Source organism: Lutra lutra, chromosome 9 (assembly GCF_902655055.1).
Source record: "Lutra lutra chromosome 9, mLutLut1.2, whole genome shotgun sequence".
NCBI classification, from domain to species: domain Eukaryota; kingdom Metazoa; phylum Chordata; class Mammalia; order Carnivora; family Mustelidae; genus Lutra; species Lutra lutra.
The window spans coordinates 112,962,703-112,978,741 of record NC_062286.1 but is presented as its reverse complement, the minus strand read 5'-3'; the positions used below and the strand labels follow the sequence as shown (position 1 = coordinate 112,978,741).

Genomic DNA, 16,039 nt, shown 5'->3' with positions numbered 1-16,039 from the left:
AGTGTGCCATCTGAATCCTAAGCACAGAACAAGGGATATGTGTTCCAGTTTGGGAAGCAGGGACATGGATGTCACCAGATAGAGCAAACTCCCTAAAGGAATAAGTCTATGTGACTTACTGCAATTCTGTGACTTTTAAAATAGCTTTCCCTTTACAATAATGGGGATGAGTAGGGCATTTCTGTTTTCTGCTGCTCGTAGGGAATATGGGGACCCATTTTACTATGTATTAAATACATAATACATAAAAGTGGGGATTTTCTGTCCTCAGAGGGGAAGTTATGGCCATTGCTTAGAAAACCCTAATGGCTCTACCTGTAGCCCTAACAGAGATTTCACTCCGAATTAACCTTTTCTCGTGTTCTCACTTAAAGTGTTTTATGACAATTCAAAAAGAACACAACACAAAGAATTCCTAGCAAAGGCAAAGTTTGCAGAGAGGCAGGCAAATGATGGAATGGGTAACAAAACCTTGGCAAACCCCAACCCCCTGGAACAGAGCTCCCGAAGAGGACTAAAGACATAGAAGAGTTCTGAGGCTCTTGAGACATAAAATTCTCATCCTGAAAGACTCTACTTGGCAGTGCCAGCAGCAACAAATCAGTCCATCTCATCCACGTTCAGGAACGCTACTACAAAGCTGCATCAGTGGAGAATTTTTCAGAGATTTGGGGATGTGCTGACTCATGAGTTTTTCATGTTTTCTAGCAAGTACAGAGACTCTTGTGGTTTATCTCCTGCCCTCTGCCTCTAGTGTTTACAAATCTTTATTTTTGTAAGGATATTAATCCTTTAATTCTGTTCTATTGATTACAAACATCTTAACCCAGCTTTTTGTGTGTTCATGAATTTCGTGGATGATCTTCTAGAATTATTCTTATGTTTATAATCGAATCCATCCATCTTCTACACATCATGACATCGCTACTACCACCCATCAGCTTCCCTTGAGCTAAAACAACAGCAAAACACATACAGCAGGACTCTGAACATACCTGAAGTAGCCCAGACAGACCTGTACCGTAACTGCCAGAAGCTTAGGTTTCCCTGAAGATGGGACAAGCAAAGAGGACAGTGAACCACTGAAAGGTTTTTACAAGACTACATGCTATAGTTATAAGAAGCATCAAATGAGCCCTTGGCTCCACATGCAGCCATGGCCATCAGGGGACCAGCAGACCAAGCGGAGCTCTCAAACCCATGTTAACCTTAGGGAAAAGGATAGAGTCTTTTAAGATTTATTTATTTGAGAGAGAGAATGAAAAAGAGCACAAGCAGGGGGAACAGCAGGCAGAGGGAGAAGGAGAAGCATGCTCCTTGCAGGACTCGATCCCAGGATCATGACCTGAGCTGAAGGCAGACGCTTAATGACTGAGCCACCCAGGCGTTCCAGGATAGGGCTTTTTAATGTAGAATGTATTTATTCTCCTGGGCGAATTGCATCTTCATGCTCATTTCCGACCTGATCATCCCTGCAGCGGCCAACCCTCCCCACTGTCCCCATGATCAGGAACAAAAGGGGACAATTCCACTATGGCAAGACCACTTTCCATTAAGCAGTCTGTTTCTTGCTTTGTTTTTTTTAAAGATTTATTTATTTGACACAGAGAGAGAGAGAGAGAGAGAGAGAGCGTGCGAGCGAGTGAGCGTACAAGAAGCAGGGGGAGTAGCAGACAGAGGGAAAGGGAGAAGCAGGCTCCCCACAGAGCAGGGGGAGCCAGATGCGGGACTAAATCCCAAGATCATGACCGGAGCCGAAGGCAGTCGTGTAACCAACTGAGCCGCTCTGGTGCCCCAAGCACTCTGTGTTTCTCCACTGAGTGTTTAACTGGCCCTCATGAGCTCTACTGGGACCTAGCCCCTGCCTTTGCGGTCTCTTACAGAGCAGAACCCTTTGGCACACCCTGAAGACAGGGGGCCAAGTGCATACAAGAGGGGATGTGTCCAAGCAAAGCGCAAGGCAGTGATGCTCTCTCTGACCGAGGCTTCGGGGCAGAGGGCGCCAAGACTCGGAAGGAGGGGATATGCTTTACTGGGTTAAGACACAGACGGGGGAAGAAGGGGAAGAGACAGGGAACACTGAGCACAGAAATGTATCCTCGGAAGTCCCCACGTGACAGCATTCCACAGCCAAGTCCTGGAGGGTTAGGAAGACAGACTCAAGGCTAGAATCCACGCATCAACCTGAGATCAGAGAGCTTCACCCACTCAGGCTCAACTTGAATGGGGAAAGGCCAAGGCCCAGACAGAGAAAAAAGGTGGGGGTGGAGTTTAGGGTCTGGTTTAGTGTTTGTTAAAACAAAAGGCAAAATCTCCCAGGAAATCTTACACTGGGGAAGGTCTGCATGCCCCCAGTCCATCCGTCACCTCAGAATGACAGCCAAGTCCTTCAGCAAGTGGCACCTACTGGGAAGCCTGGCCCCACTGTGCTGTCACCTCCATCTCTCGAGTCCTCAGGTGCTGGGTCCTCCACCAGCTTCTCGGGACTCCTGCACGAGCCCCACCTCCAAAACAAACTCCCTTTCCCTCATCCCCTTCCATCGGGGTGCTTCCCATCCATGCCTCCTCTGGCTGCCACATCACTGTGGCACACAGGAGCCACGAGGCCAGCTCTGCCCAGCCGGACCTCCAGGGTGGTCAGGATGAGGGGCAGCAGCCATCACCTGACCCCCGGGTCCTGGGGCCGGACTTGGCACCTATACTGAAGGCTCCCGCCTTTGTGGGATAAATAAATGGTTTAAAAAATAATAATAATAAAGCTACATGATACAATGTAACACTCATTCTTGCTTAATACTTTTCCTAAATTGGGTAAGGAAATCAAGAGCCAACATCAAGCCCATCTGTGACACACCAGATGCGCTGATGTCAGGGATAAGCCAGGGTGTCGACACCACCGCGGTGTTGCTTGGCTGACAAAGGAAGAGGAGGGAAGTGTTTGAAAGGAAAAGACCGAATGAGAACCATAACCAAGAGATGAGAAAATCTGAGAGAACCTGCCGGTTGATTAGGAGTGTGTTTGTTCACTACCTTACAAATAAGGGCATTCAAAATAGCCCACATAACCTTTAAAAAAAAAAAAAAAAAAAAAAAGGACCCAAGGCTCTTTTAGGTTTGCTACTAAGGTAGTTTCCTACTTAGCTAGTGAACCTAAAGCATTCCCCTAACGCCAGCAGCAAGCAACTGGTTGTGTGCTGCCTCACCTGGTTGTGCAGGGTCCCCAGCTGAGAGCTGTTTTCACATTTTTTCAGGGTGGTAAACAGCAGCAAGGAAGAACATGTGACAGGATTATCTGGGCCACAAAACCTGAGACACCTACAGAAAAGTTTACCGACCCCTGAAGATAAGAGGATGTACAAATCCTGTGTAAGATGACAATAACAGCATCACTTAGGTTTTATCAAAAATGGGCATGACCGGGGCGCCTGGGTGGCTCAGTGGGTTAAAGCCTCTGCCTTCGGCTCAGGGCATGATCTCAGGGTCCTGGGATCGAGCCCCACATCAGGCTCTCTGCTCAGCAGGGAGCCTGCTTCCTCCTCTCTCTCTGCCTGCTTCTCCACCTACTTGTGGTCTCCATCTGTCAAATAAATAAAATCTTAAAAAAAAAAAAAAATGGGCATGACCTTTATGAATAAAACAGGGCTACAAAACAGATTTAAATAACCAGAGAAATAGACCAGATCCCAGAATAAGAATGCTTCTATAAGGATGTACATTTTCTGATATTCATAATGCATATAAATTTTATAAAAATCAAATACCCCAAAAGGAGAGAAAGGGGGCTTGCTAAAATTCTTGTGGAAGGATAAGCAAAAGTAGCCACAAATATCTGAAAAAAGAGTAAGAATGTGTTCTATCAGATAGGAACCCTAACATAAAGTTGTAATAAACAGAGTTCACAAAGGCAGACAAATAGACAAGAGGAACCCCCAAAACTGAGAAATATAGAATATGGAAGCACTTTAAATCATAAGGCAAAGTATGGATTTTTCAATACAACATGCCAAAACAACCAGGGCAATACTAGGTAATAAAATCCAGAAAAAGTTAAGTCCTAAGGTTAGTGCAAAAGAGGGAGGGGTGGAGGGAGGAAGGACCACTAATGGTTACATAACATTATGGCAGAGGACTCCTTTCTTAGCATACCATGTTGTGATTAGGCAATACGAGATTTTTTTAGGTTTCTGTATGGAAAAAAAAAATCACAAAGTTAAAAAGCAAAATATAATCTACATAAGATCATGTGTTCATATCGTTACTATTTGAAGAGCTCTTATAAATATGCAGGAAATAAAAGTTCTTAATATAAAAATGGACAAAACAGGGGCACCTGGGTAGCTCAGTCAGGTAAGCATCTGCCCTCGGCTCAGGTCGTGATTCCGGGGTCCCTGGATCTGAGTCCCCAATCAGGCTTCCTGCTCAGTGGGAAGCCTGCCTCTCCCTCTCCTGCTGCTCCTCCCCCTACTGCTTCCTCTCTCTCTCTCTGGCAAATAAATAATCTTTTTTAAAAATGGACAAAATATGAGCTTCTTATCTTCAATCCCCCTCAAATAAAAACAGCAAAATAAATGTTCCACCCTTGTTTAAAATCAAATCAAAGTATACTGAAATGAGGTACCTTCTTATTAACCTATGTGGGTTATTTTTAATGCCCTTATTGGTAAGGTAGTGAACAAATACACAAACTCACACTCCTAATGAAAAACAAATTTGCTAATGAGTAGACAATTGGGCTATATGTATCTGAAGAAGTATACTCATGTTTACTTCTAATATTTGTTAATTAGGACACAAAGATTTAGCTCCAAAATCATGCATGTTAGCATTATTAATAAAACCAAAAATCGGGGCACCTGGGTGGCTCAGTTGATTAAGCCTCTGACTTTGGCTTGGGTCATGGTCTCAGGGTCCTGAGAACAAGCCCTGCATCGGGCTCTCTGCTGGGCAGGGAGCCTGCTTCCCCCTCTCCCTCTGCCTGCCTTTCTGCCTACTTGTAATCTCTCTCTCTGTGTCAAATAAATAAAAACAAAACAAAACAAATCCTAAAATCAGGAAAAATCTAATATCTAACACTAGGGAATTGAATGACAAAATTATGGTATGTTCCTGCAAAGGAATACCATGTAGACATTAAAAAGATGACATAGAAATATCTACTGACATGGGAAGATGTTCACCCTATGTTATGTAAGGAAAAAAAAAACAGTATGTACAACACTATGCTAAGTGAAGTAAGCCAGTCATGGAAGGACAAATACTGCACGATTGCATTTATAGGAGGTATCTAAAATAGTCAAACTCACAGAGGCAGAGAATAGAGGTTGCCATGAACTTGGCGGGGTGCCACTCAACATGTATAAAGTTTATTATGCAAGGTAAGTTCTAGGGATCTGCTATAGAACACTGCACAGTTAACAAGACAGTACTGCACATTTAAAGGTTTGTTAAGAGGACAGATCTTGGGCTGAAAGTTCTTATGCATTTTCTGATACACGACAATAATAATGAAACACAACAATAATAAAAGAAGGTACCAATTTTTTAAAAATCAGGTAATAAATAAAAAGAATTAAAGGCAATTCATACAGGGATAAAAACAGATACAGAACTAACCTAACCACTGTGTGATATTAAGTGTGCACACACACCCCCCCCAAAGTGTTAACCAAAATGCTGATTAATGGACGGCAAAGGACTTAAGTCTCCATATTTTCTTTTTCTTTTTTTTTTTTTTTAAAGATTTTATTTATTTATTTGACAGAGAGAGATCACAAGCAGGCAGAGAGGCAGGCAGAGAGAGAGGAGGAAGCAGGCCCCCTGCCAAGCAGAGAGCCCGATGCGGGGATCGATCCCAGGACCCTGAGATCATGACCTGAGCCGAAGGCAGTGGCTTAACCCACTGAGCCACCCAGGCGCCCCAAGTCTCCATATTTTCTAAAGTTATTTACTGGACAGTGAAAGGCGTGCCCCCTTCTCCCTAAAGAGCCTGATGATATCCATAGCAGCACTTGGTTCCACCCCTCTGCTGAGAAGCAAATCGAGAGACATGGTCAGTTCCCCTCAACAAGGTCACACAGAGAGGTCTGTTCCCTTCCGTTGAGTGGTCAGGACACAGCCTTGGAGTGACAAGACACGTGGAACAAAGTTCTTGGGTTTCAAGTTGTAAAATAACTTCTATTGTCAGAAGAGAAATGGAGAAAAGCAAAGGTTTTGTAAATTACGCTCAGCTGGGAAAGGGGGGGAACAGGCAATAAAAGAGGTGTACCAATAACCAAGGCTGCCCCCAAAGAAATGGTCCTCAACTTTGATTTCATGTTGGAACCACCTAAGAATTTTAAATACACTACTGTTGGGTCCCCTGCCCACAGAACCTGACCAAGTAGCTCTACGGAGCCTGATCATCTAGTTTATAAAACTTTCCTACGGCCATGGTTAAAAATCACCACCTTAAAGCAAGCAGGAAAATATTACAGTCTCACTAAAAAATATTTCTTTTTCAACCTCAAAATAAATCTAAGCCTGCCAGAGCAGAAAAACGGTAATTTAGCAAATGCTGCTATGAGCCAATAGGGAAATAAAATATTTAAGTCTTTAACAAACTTCCAATTCCCCAGGGACTGAACCAGCTCTCCAGCCACCAATAATCATGAACAGATACAGAATAACAGCTTTGAATTAGCACTTCTTTGATCAACTTTCAGCCAGTGATCATTTCTTTTGCACTTAATTTTTTTATCTGACCATTTCTCTGCTGTCCAGGAATGGGTCAACTCCCTGCTGTGGCTTACCACGGCCACCTGACTTGGAAGTAGGGCAGTACTACCCAAACTGAGAATTTAAAGGCTGAGCTACTCCTGGAGTTTACTACCAACCAAGCCTTTTCGTGTTTCTTGGAAGCAAAACCGAATCCTCAAAAAACGTGTCTTTCCATCAGCAACTGGCAGCTCCTAGTCCCAAGCACTCAACAGATGAAGTAACCAATAAGAATCCTCCCAAAGGGTAGACTCTCCCATGTGTACAATTCATCTTTATATTCCCAGCTCTTAGCACAGAATACTCAATAAGTATTAATGAAATATACATTTATCCCACATTGATGGCAATACTACAACAAAAACATAAATGCACGGCCCCCACCTTTGCACCGGCAACGGCGGGTGGGATAGTTTCTCTGCCTGCAGAAACCTATCCAGACAGCTGAGTGTGACTAACAAGGAAAACTTGGGGATAAGGAAACTCTAAACCTCCACTTGCCAAGCTATAGTTTGGTTCTTACCAAGGTACAAACAAGACCTTTCAGAGCTGGCCAGGTTCAATGATAAAGCACATTTCAAAAGCCAATCCGTGGCTCCCTCTCTGCTTAAATCCCATCATTAGAGGATTATAGCTCAACTGTGGCTGCTCCATTAAATTCTGTTAAATGCTAACATTTGACCTAAATGCTTTTAATCCAAGACCAAAAAAGATTATTGGAACACACAACCTCAATTTATATGTGCTCAACTCCCTTTAAATGAAAGGACTTGAATAGTTGCCCAATACACAAGGTCCTGCTTTAGAAAGTGTACAATCCTGACATTTATCCTAGCTATTATTATTCCCTTTAGGCAGCAACGAATGAACCTGTAAGTGGTGGTTATTACTTGATCTTGTGATAACAGTTACGGACAGTGTCATGGGGTATAACTGGGAGGGGAAAAAAAAGTCCTCCTAAAGCCTTTTCCAAAACACTCCAAAACTTTTGCTCTTACTTTTTTTCAAACTGCAAGTCACTACCCACTAGTAGTGGGCTAGGATATCAACTCAGTGGATCTCTACAGAACAAAAAACTTCAGAGTACACCTCGTAAGATAAGGGATTCTAGTTTCAAGATAAAATACTTCACTGTGGCTTGGGTCAAACAACAATAACAAATACGAGCCTGAAAGTCACTGATGTTTAACTGAAGCCCCAGCAAATGCCATAAAGGGCATAGTCTGGATACCCCAACTTACATCAGGTTATTTGCTGGGCTTCAAGGAGCACACCCATAGAAAAGGTTTGTTCACGTAGTATAAGGACACAGATAACAAAATATCCTAAAACGTCCTTGCTGCAAGCGTAGAGAGTACCCCAAATCCCAGCCCCCGAGTGGCCTCTAACACCTGTCAGAGCCTGACACCAAATGACCTCACTGACCGGAGTCAGGAAAATCTCCACCGTCCCCCAACGAGCTGTGTCAGTCTTCTGTCACTATCTCGATCTGTCAACTTATCCCCTCAACAGAAAGAAAAGTTTAAAAGAAGGCAGATAAAACCTGGATTTCTGAAGGGAAGCCCAGAGTCCACTGCCAGGCTCCTGAACAGAAACACAGCTGCTGAGAACTCAGGAGGGGCAGTGCCGTAGCGGTCACCCCTGCCCCAGGGCCCGTGAGGTGCCCCACATCAACAACCCCACTCTGAAGGGAGAAGGAAAGGCCTCTGGGCAAACAGTGCTGGACTACTCGGTTATCCCGTGGAAGTGGAGCCAGGTGCCGCAACTGTGGGCCCCGGGGTCGTGGGGCCACGGGACAGACACCGTAAACCCTCCCGGCACTAGGGGTAAGGGAGGGTCACTCCTGACTGAAAGCAATGCTTTACGGAGCATAAAAATGAAACAGAAGATGTTAAAGACGACTCCCTGCCTGTGGGAGACCCCTTCCATCTCTTCTTGGAGACTGGGCCCAAGAAGCCCTGGGACAGAGTATGCTCTAAACCCAAATGAAACTCTAAATCCTGGGAGAGCTCTTGAATCCAGCCTGAGAGGGGCTGTCCTGCTGATGTCCGTTTCCACACAGGCTGAGCCACGAAGAGCGATGGTCACGGGACATAGAGGGGAAGACGCTGACTCACTGACGTCTTGGTCAGGGGAAGATGGGAGGCTAGCGTACAGTAAAAGGTCAAAGCAGGGGCGCCTGGGTGGCTCAGTGGGTTAAACCTCTGCCGTAAGCTCAGGTCATGATCCCAGGGTCCTGGTATCAAGCCCCGCATCAGGCTCTCTGCTCAGCAGGGAGCCTGCCTCCCCCTCTCTCTGCCTGCCTCTCTGCCTACTTGTGATCTCTGTCAAAAAAAATAAAATCTTTTAAAAAAATAAATAAAATAAGGGTGCCTGGGTGGCTCAGTGGGTTAAGCCTCTGCCTTCAGCTCAGGTCATGATCTCAGGGTCCTGGGATCAAGTCCCGCATCAGGCTCTCTGCTCAGAGGGGAGCCTGCTTCCCTCTCTCTCTGCCTGCCTCTCTGCCTACTTGTGATCTCTCTCTGTCAAATAAATAAAATCTTTAAAAAAAACAAAAAAAAAACCCCAAAAACTAAAAAATAAACAAATAAATAAAATAAATTAAAATTAAAAAAAAAAAAAAAAGGTCAAAGCAGCTGACGTTCTGCTGGTTTGGAGGCTTTAAAATCCATACCCATCAGTGATCTTCATGTTTCTGACCTAATGCTGTAGGTATCAGATGCTACAGCAGCTTCTGAGCCTGATCTCATCCAGCAGAAATGTTGCCCAAACTTTATTTAAATAAAATTATGATAAGGCCTTAAGACTTGACTATCCTAACCATGACTCTCCTGCCCCAGGTAGCATCCACATGGACCACAATGACCTGCAGTTTCCAGGTCGGAGCTCAGGAAGCAGCCTCCTCCGAGAAGCATTCCTGGGTTAGCTGTCCCATGTTAGCACATGGCTTAGTGGTCCAACTCCCCCAACCAGGCAGGGATAGGGACAGGGACACAGTGTCCACCACATAAAAGACACTCAAAATGTCTAAAGAAAATCTGACCATTTTTCCGGAGGTAAGTGATACACCTGAAATAAAACCTAATCCCAAACCTCCATATTCATTCAGGGAAAGCATGTGCCCTGGACAAGTGAACGCAGAAGGAGAAATAATGGAACAAAAGGTAGAGCTTATAGGCCAGAATCAAAATACAGAGGTATATCTGAGAAGACTCAAGCAGAATCAAGACTGGTTTGATTGCATTTATTCCTGCTATATGATTTAACATCTCATTTTTTGTACCAATAGTGTTTTTAATTAAAGACTATTTTAAATGTATTAGTGAGTCATTTTAGGGGCGACTGGAAGGAAATTTTGTATGCAATTTTATTGACAAGATAAAAAACATGTTCAGAATTGACTGCCTATCGTATGACACAAACAGGATTTCACTTAACCCTTACAACAGTGCTGGGAAGGGCTGTTCCCATCACCCTGTCACAGCTTCAAAAACTGAGGCAGAGAAGTTAATTTTCACTTAGACAACAGCCAAGGGCAAGTGGAAAGCACAACAATCATTCTGAGAGCATGAAAGCTGCTCTCCGTTCCCTTAGAGACTAGCATAACAAGCTTCCAAGATGAGCGGCCAGAAGAGGCCTGGAGGGTTATCTCTAAAAGTCATTTTGGACGCAGCTGGAAAAAGTACCCCAGTTACTATCTAGGAATGGAAAGAAAACTTCCTCTTCTTGCACACCTCCAAATGACCTTTGTCATCCGCTCTCTCCCCCACCCCTTTCCCAGTTCCCAATACACAGACAAACCTGGGTGTTCAAACTTCCAGGGCCGGGTGAGCCCTGCTAACCCTGTGCCCCCCTCTCGGTACTGCTCCAGACTCCGTTTCTAGCACAATGAGGACTCACGCCTCCTCAGGAGGGCACTGGGTCCCCTCCAGCTACTCTGTCCAGCTGCCTCCAATGGAAAAGCACAGGTGCCCGCAGGAGCGTTTTTATCACTCCATCGCCTCAAGCCCCACGTAATTATCAGCCCTCGCTCTGAACTACTCAGACCATCCCCTTCCTCTCTGGAATGTTCTTATCAGCTCTTCCTGCCCTCAGCGTCGAAGCCAAAGATCCTCCTCTCACCTGCCAACAGAGGTCAAGCTCCCTCATTCCCTTGTTTCCTGTCTGCCGACTACACCTGCCGGGCTTTGCTGGACTTCAACACACACCCTTAGCTCACTCTGCCACCTGCTGCTTCCTTCCTACCACCTGCTCCATTTGCAAATCTCTTCTGCAGTATCTTTTCTCTCCTCACCCAACCCCCACTTTACCACGAGTTGCCTCCTCACACCCTTTCCCAAGATAAAGAAAAGGGCGCTCTGAAATTTTACCTACCCTGATGGATTACCTGATGACTGAACAGTGAGTCTGCCTAAACTGCACTGCAATTACCTGGGGCTGGGATGCTGTAATTCTTCTCAAAGTTAACCCCAAGTACACGGTGATCCAAATAATAAGGCTCTCCCTGACCTTCAATAAATGGGAGCCTGTTCCCTGACGGTCAATAAACATCTCATGCCTGGAAATAGGTTAGTTATATAGTCGGGCTGGGGGGCTTTTTTGTCCTGCAAAGGAACATGTTCTTCCTAATTCATAAAAAACAGCCATTCAGCAGCACCTTGCTGGCTCATCCAGAAGAGTGAGCAACTCTTGATCTCCAAGTAGTGAGTTTGAGCCCCGAGTTGGGTATAGGGAGTACTTAAATAAATAAAACTTAAAAAAAAAAAAATACATTCAGTACAGAGACTGCAATCGCTTAGAATCCTGTACCACGGACAGGATGAATCTAACATTTTCATAATCCCCAAACCTTACAGGATTAAAAAATTGATATATTCAGCTATAAAAGACTCCAACTTTCCATGAAGTTTAAGCTGTGTTCCTTACTTTTCTTTGAGGCTCTAAAATTCTGCAGAAAAGAAAGCATAAGAGAGCACACAAAGTCGTGGGTGATCCAGCAATGAACCTCACTAAGAAAATAAGGTAAAAGAGCCCCTGAAAAACACCACATCTGACATTTCAAAGGCTGCAGATCGGGTTCTAAGGTCACTCTTTCTCGCACGCTTAATGAGGGGCACTCCCCTCTAATACTATGAGTTGCATAAATGATAACAGGTTATTTAAATATTGACAGCAGCAGTGAGAAACTCAGACTTCAGATACTTTCTGGTAAGCAGCTGACAAACTTGAGCCCCAGGCTCCTCACCCCCTACAGAGACACAGGCAGGCATAGCTATGTACTTGCAGAAAACCAGCCACGGCCACAGCCCGGAGCACACACAGTCCTAGACGAGAATGGAAACAGACCCCCGAAGCCCCAGATGCACAGAAACACAGACACAGAGACACTAATTCCCCAAAGCAGAGCTAATGTACCAAGAAATGGTCCTACCTGGAGAGAGAAATCTTACCCTATCCACAGAAACACTCGTTCGTCAGCATCCGACCCACCAGTGACGCAGGGGCATCTGTGCGGGGCCGGGATCGCCCTGATGCTCAGCAGTGGCCGTGTTAGGAGCCGAAGGAATTTCGACTTTTATAATCCACACAGGCTCACCAAAATTGTATAATCACACCACCTAGTCAGAAGTTACACAACAGCCACCACCTGGTTACAGATGGTTACTACAGGCTCCTGGTAGGGCCTGCTCACATCAATGTGGCCCAGGTTTCATGGGGCAGGGTGGCTCGTCTATTGTGGAAACCAGGCAGTTGCTGGGATTACATTTCTCAAACCCACACAAATAAGGGAAATTAAAACCTATCTTTCTGAACACTCCGGTCCAGAGGAAGGAGTCCACCTGCACTGCTTTCAAGCTCAGTGAAGGAGTTGGGGGGGTGGGGGGAGATTCATGTTACTTCCTGGTACTGTTTCATTTCCCCAACTGTGGAGCCAGAAACATTTCCCCGATTGGGGGCTCCCAAAACAATGTTTTCAAAGCCCAAGGACTTTCAAAGATTAAGAATACATCTCAAAGCATGATCTCTTCATTGAAATAACAGGAAAAGCAATAAGAAACTGCGCTGAGAGCCAGCTACCAGAGCCTGGCAGCGTGTGGCCTCTGGCACGCAGGTCCCAGCCGCAGAGGCCACATGGAAGAGTGAAAGTGCCCACACAAACACTCAGAAAGGCAAACCCATGCTGACAGCCTAGTGCCAGGAGGAGTGAAGAAGCCACACCTGTGGTCAGACTCTGTCCTCTGTAGTCCTGTCTCCAGTCCAGGGCCTGCCAGGAAGCCAAGCAGCAGGAACCTGCTCTTTTGGGTGGTGCTTTAAGAGGGTGAGAACCTGCCTCCATCTACCCAAAACCACGCAGGGACCACATGGCTCTGGTGGGAAACAGGCAGGCAGAAGGGGCATCTCCCAGCAGCACAGAGCATCCTGAAGATGTGATAAAGGCAGAGGAAGAGACAGGACAGCCTGGAGAACTGCAGCTCTGACAGACACTCATTTCATGAATCATCTTTGGAAATTCAGTGGTGGGCACAGGAGAAAGATGCCCCACAACTGCAGTAGAAGCTGTAGCGGAAGTGGGGAGAAGGGTGAGAGCCAAGAGCTTTAACTGTTCGGGAGCAGGGGCAGAGGTCACATGGACATAGCCAACGCCTTGCGGCAACATGCCCAGGTAGACCAGAGGGCCCCTCCACTCCAAAGTGAGCTCAGAGGAAAAGCTAGAATGTGGCCTAGGGGGAAAAGAGTTCAGTCTCTGTATCGTGAACACAAGAAACATCCTCAGGCTGTTCTGTGAAGACTCTAGCCTCAAAAAGGTTTAACTCTAGGAACCAAAAAAAAAATTTCAATTTGGAACAGAATTAAAAAAACAAACAGTAGCTATTTTTTAAAAAAGGGAAACAGGATCACACAATTACGTGAAGAAAATGGACGGACACCAAGAAGGACAGCTGCGGGTGGTGACGTAGCGAGAGAGAGAAGTGAAAACCCAAGGAAACCGCAGAAAACTAAAGGGTGGAGGACCGGTTCGAGAAACACGGAGAGACAAGGAAAAGTCCAGAAAGGAAGTAACAGTTCACAGAGGAGAACCGTGGAGAGACAAAAGCAAAGAGCAAAACCAGGATATGAATAACCAGTGCCCCTTGACTAGACTGAAAAAGAACAAAGAAGCCAGTCATATAGGACTCCATTTACATGAAATGTCCAGATTGGGCAAATTCACTGTGAGACAGAAAGTAGATCAGTGGTTGCCTGGGGCTGGGGTGGAGATGGGGGAGAGAAATGGGGAGGGACTGTTAATGAGTTTGGGATTTCTTTATGGGATGAAGAAAATGTGCCAAGCTTGACAGTGATGGTTATACAAGTCTGATTCCCTGGGAGCTGCACTGCACAGGTTCAACAGCAGAACTTTGTGATGGTGAATTCTAGCTCCACAGAACTGTTGCATAAACAACGAACAGAATAGGCTTAAAGATTCAAGAAAGATACAGACTAGAAACTAACTACTCTGAGATTAAAATCTGAGTAAACAGATTACAAAGGCATGCCAGATTCATGCAAAAATCACGGAGAAGAAACCTGTTCTTGGACACATTCTGGCAAAATAATTTAACTACAGGAAGAAAAAGTTGTAGAAACCTCGAGGGAGATGGAAAACGTGTTAGGGTCACTTAAGTAATAGCAATAATTAAGATGAACCCCAGTATTTTCCAAGGCAGCATGAAAATGCCAGAAGTCTATAGAAAATGAAGACAGAGAACTGAAGAAAAGGTTTTCCCAAAGAATTTTATACCTAGACAAGCTGCCCTTCATGTGGGAAAGCAAAAAAATAAAAAATTTAAAAAATTTTAAAAGTTAAAAAAATAAAAAAAATTGCAACCTCATATATGCAGGGGCTCAGAAGGGCGGCTGGGGTGGGCGTTGAGGGTATTATTCCAATGCCTAAGAGGCAAAATTCAGAGACATTATACACAGGGCTGCGAATCACATATACCAGTCAAAACCATCAAGGTTTCTTAAATAATGAAGAATTTTCTTAAATAGTGAAGATCAACCTGATTATGAAACTGAACCTATATGTCAAATTACTCCCTAAGCATATGCTAGGTTACGTGAAAAATAAAACTAACAATAAAGCAGATCCAGCAAGATGACACTATCGAAGACTGAAGACAGGGAGTAAGATAATGCTCAAACGCATCTCCCACACAAGCAGGACTTTGAAAACACTGTTAGACCTAAGCGATAATTGATAATTACGGAGAAAACAGGGGGTTTTGTTGGTCTGTTTGGGAGGTGATTTATTTTTGTTTTTTAGTGGGTTTTTTTTTTATTTAAAGGAAACCACTATTAACATTTGAAACAGATCACAGACTATTAACACAAACTAAACCTATAAATGAATTAAATACAAAGTATTCTCAGATGTGTCAGAATACAAATGCCAATGCCCAAAAATACACCTTAAGCAAAGTGAAACAAAAATAAAGCAACGTTAATGCTGCCTGCCTCATTATTTCTTAAGTATCAGACACAATGAAATCACGCTGGAAGTATTAAACAGGGGAAAAGAGGGAAAGAATTCACAATAGAAATACTATGTCAATTTTTATGTTCCAAGCATTATTCCGATGAAATTAAGTCCACGCTGGCTAACAATACGGAAGAAAGGACCAACAGTTCATAAATGTACCTCAGTGTCTCCAAGAAGATGGGGACAAGAGGGTGGAGAGACAGGGGCAAAGGCTCCATCTTCATGTGAGCTTTATTTTTTATTGATGAGAAAATGTCACCAATTTAATGGATAAAGCTAACATAATAGGTACCAAACTGTGCACGACCAGAAAATAGAGCCTTCCTTCTACTGGTTAAAGAGTATTTGTGAAAACTGGCCATCATGCCAAATGAAAAGTTCAATCCCCCACAAAAAAGAGCCTTTATTATTTCTCATTGCCCGACCATAATGCCACAAGAGATCAAAAGAATTGTTAATCAACAAAGTTGTACCGACTTCCAAATTTTCAACCTTTCTCCCAAATTACTGTTGGGTCAAAGATGAAACTGAAACTGTAAAAACACCCTTACAACATAAAAGAATAAGTAAGAAAATACCCTAAAGGACAAGAAATGAGAGAAAGAAAAATTGGCTAGAAAAGAAAAAAAAAAAAAAAGAGGATAAATACAGCCTAGAAAGAGAAAAAAAAAGGGGGGGGGGATAAATACAGCCAAGAAATTTCTTAAACAAGCTTCCCAAGGCCAAGGCAGATAGAAACCTTCCACTTCAAAATACATGGGC

The 16,039-nt window shown here is 44.2% G+C and overlaps 1 protein-coding gene across 6 annotated transcripts in view; it reads right to left on the bottom strand.

Moving 5' to 3' along the window:
* Positions 1-16,039, bottom strand: part of SLC23A2 (solute carrier family 23 member 2) — a 130,376-nt gene that overhangs the window by 74,619 nt on the left and 39,718 nt on the right. The window contains exon 1 of one of the 6 annotated variants that reach the window (XM_047744696.1): positions 10,555-10,717. The exons of the other annotated variants lie outside the window; for them this stretch is intronic. The gene's annotated coding sequence lies outside the window, so the exon portion shown is untranslated. Of the gene's footprint in view, positions 1-10,554; positions 10,718-16,039 lie in introns of those variants that run through there. 6 annotated transcript variants of the gene reach the window in all.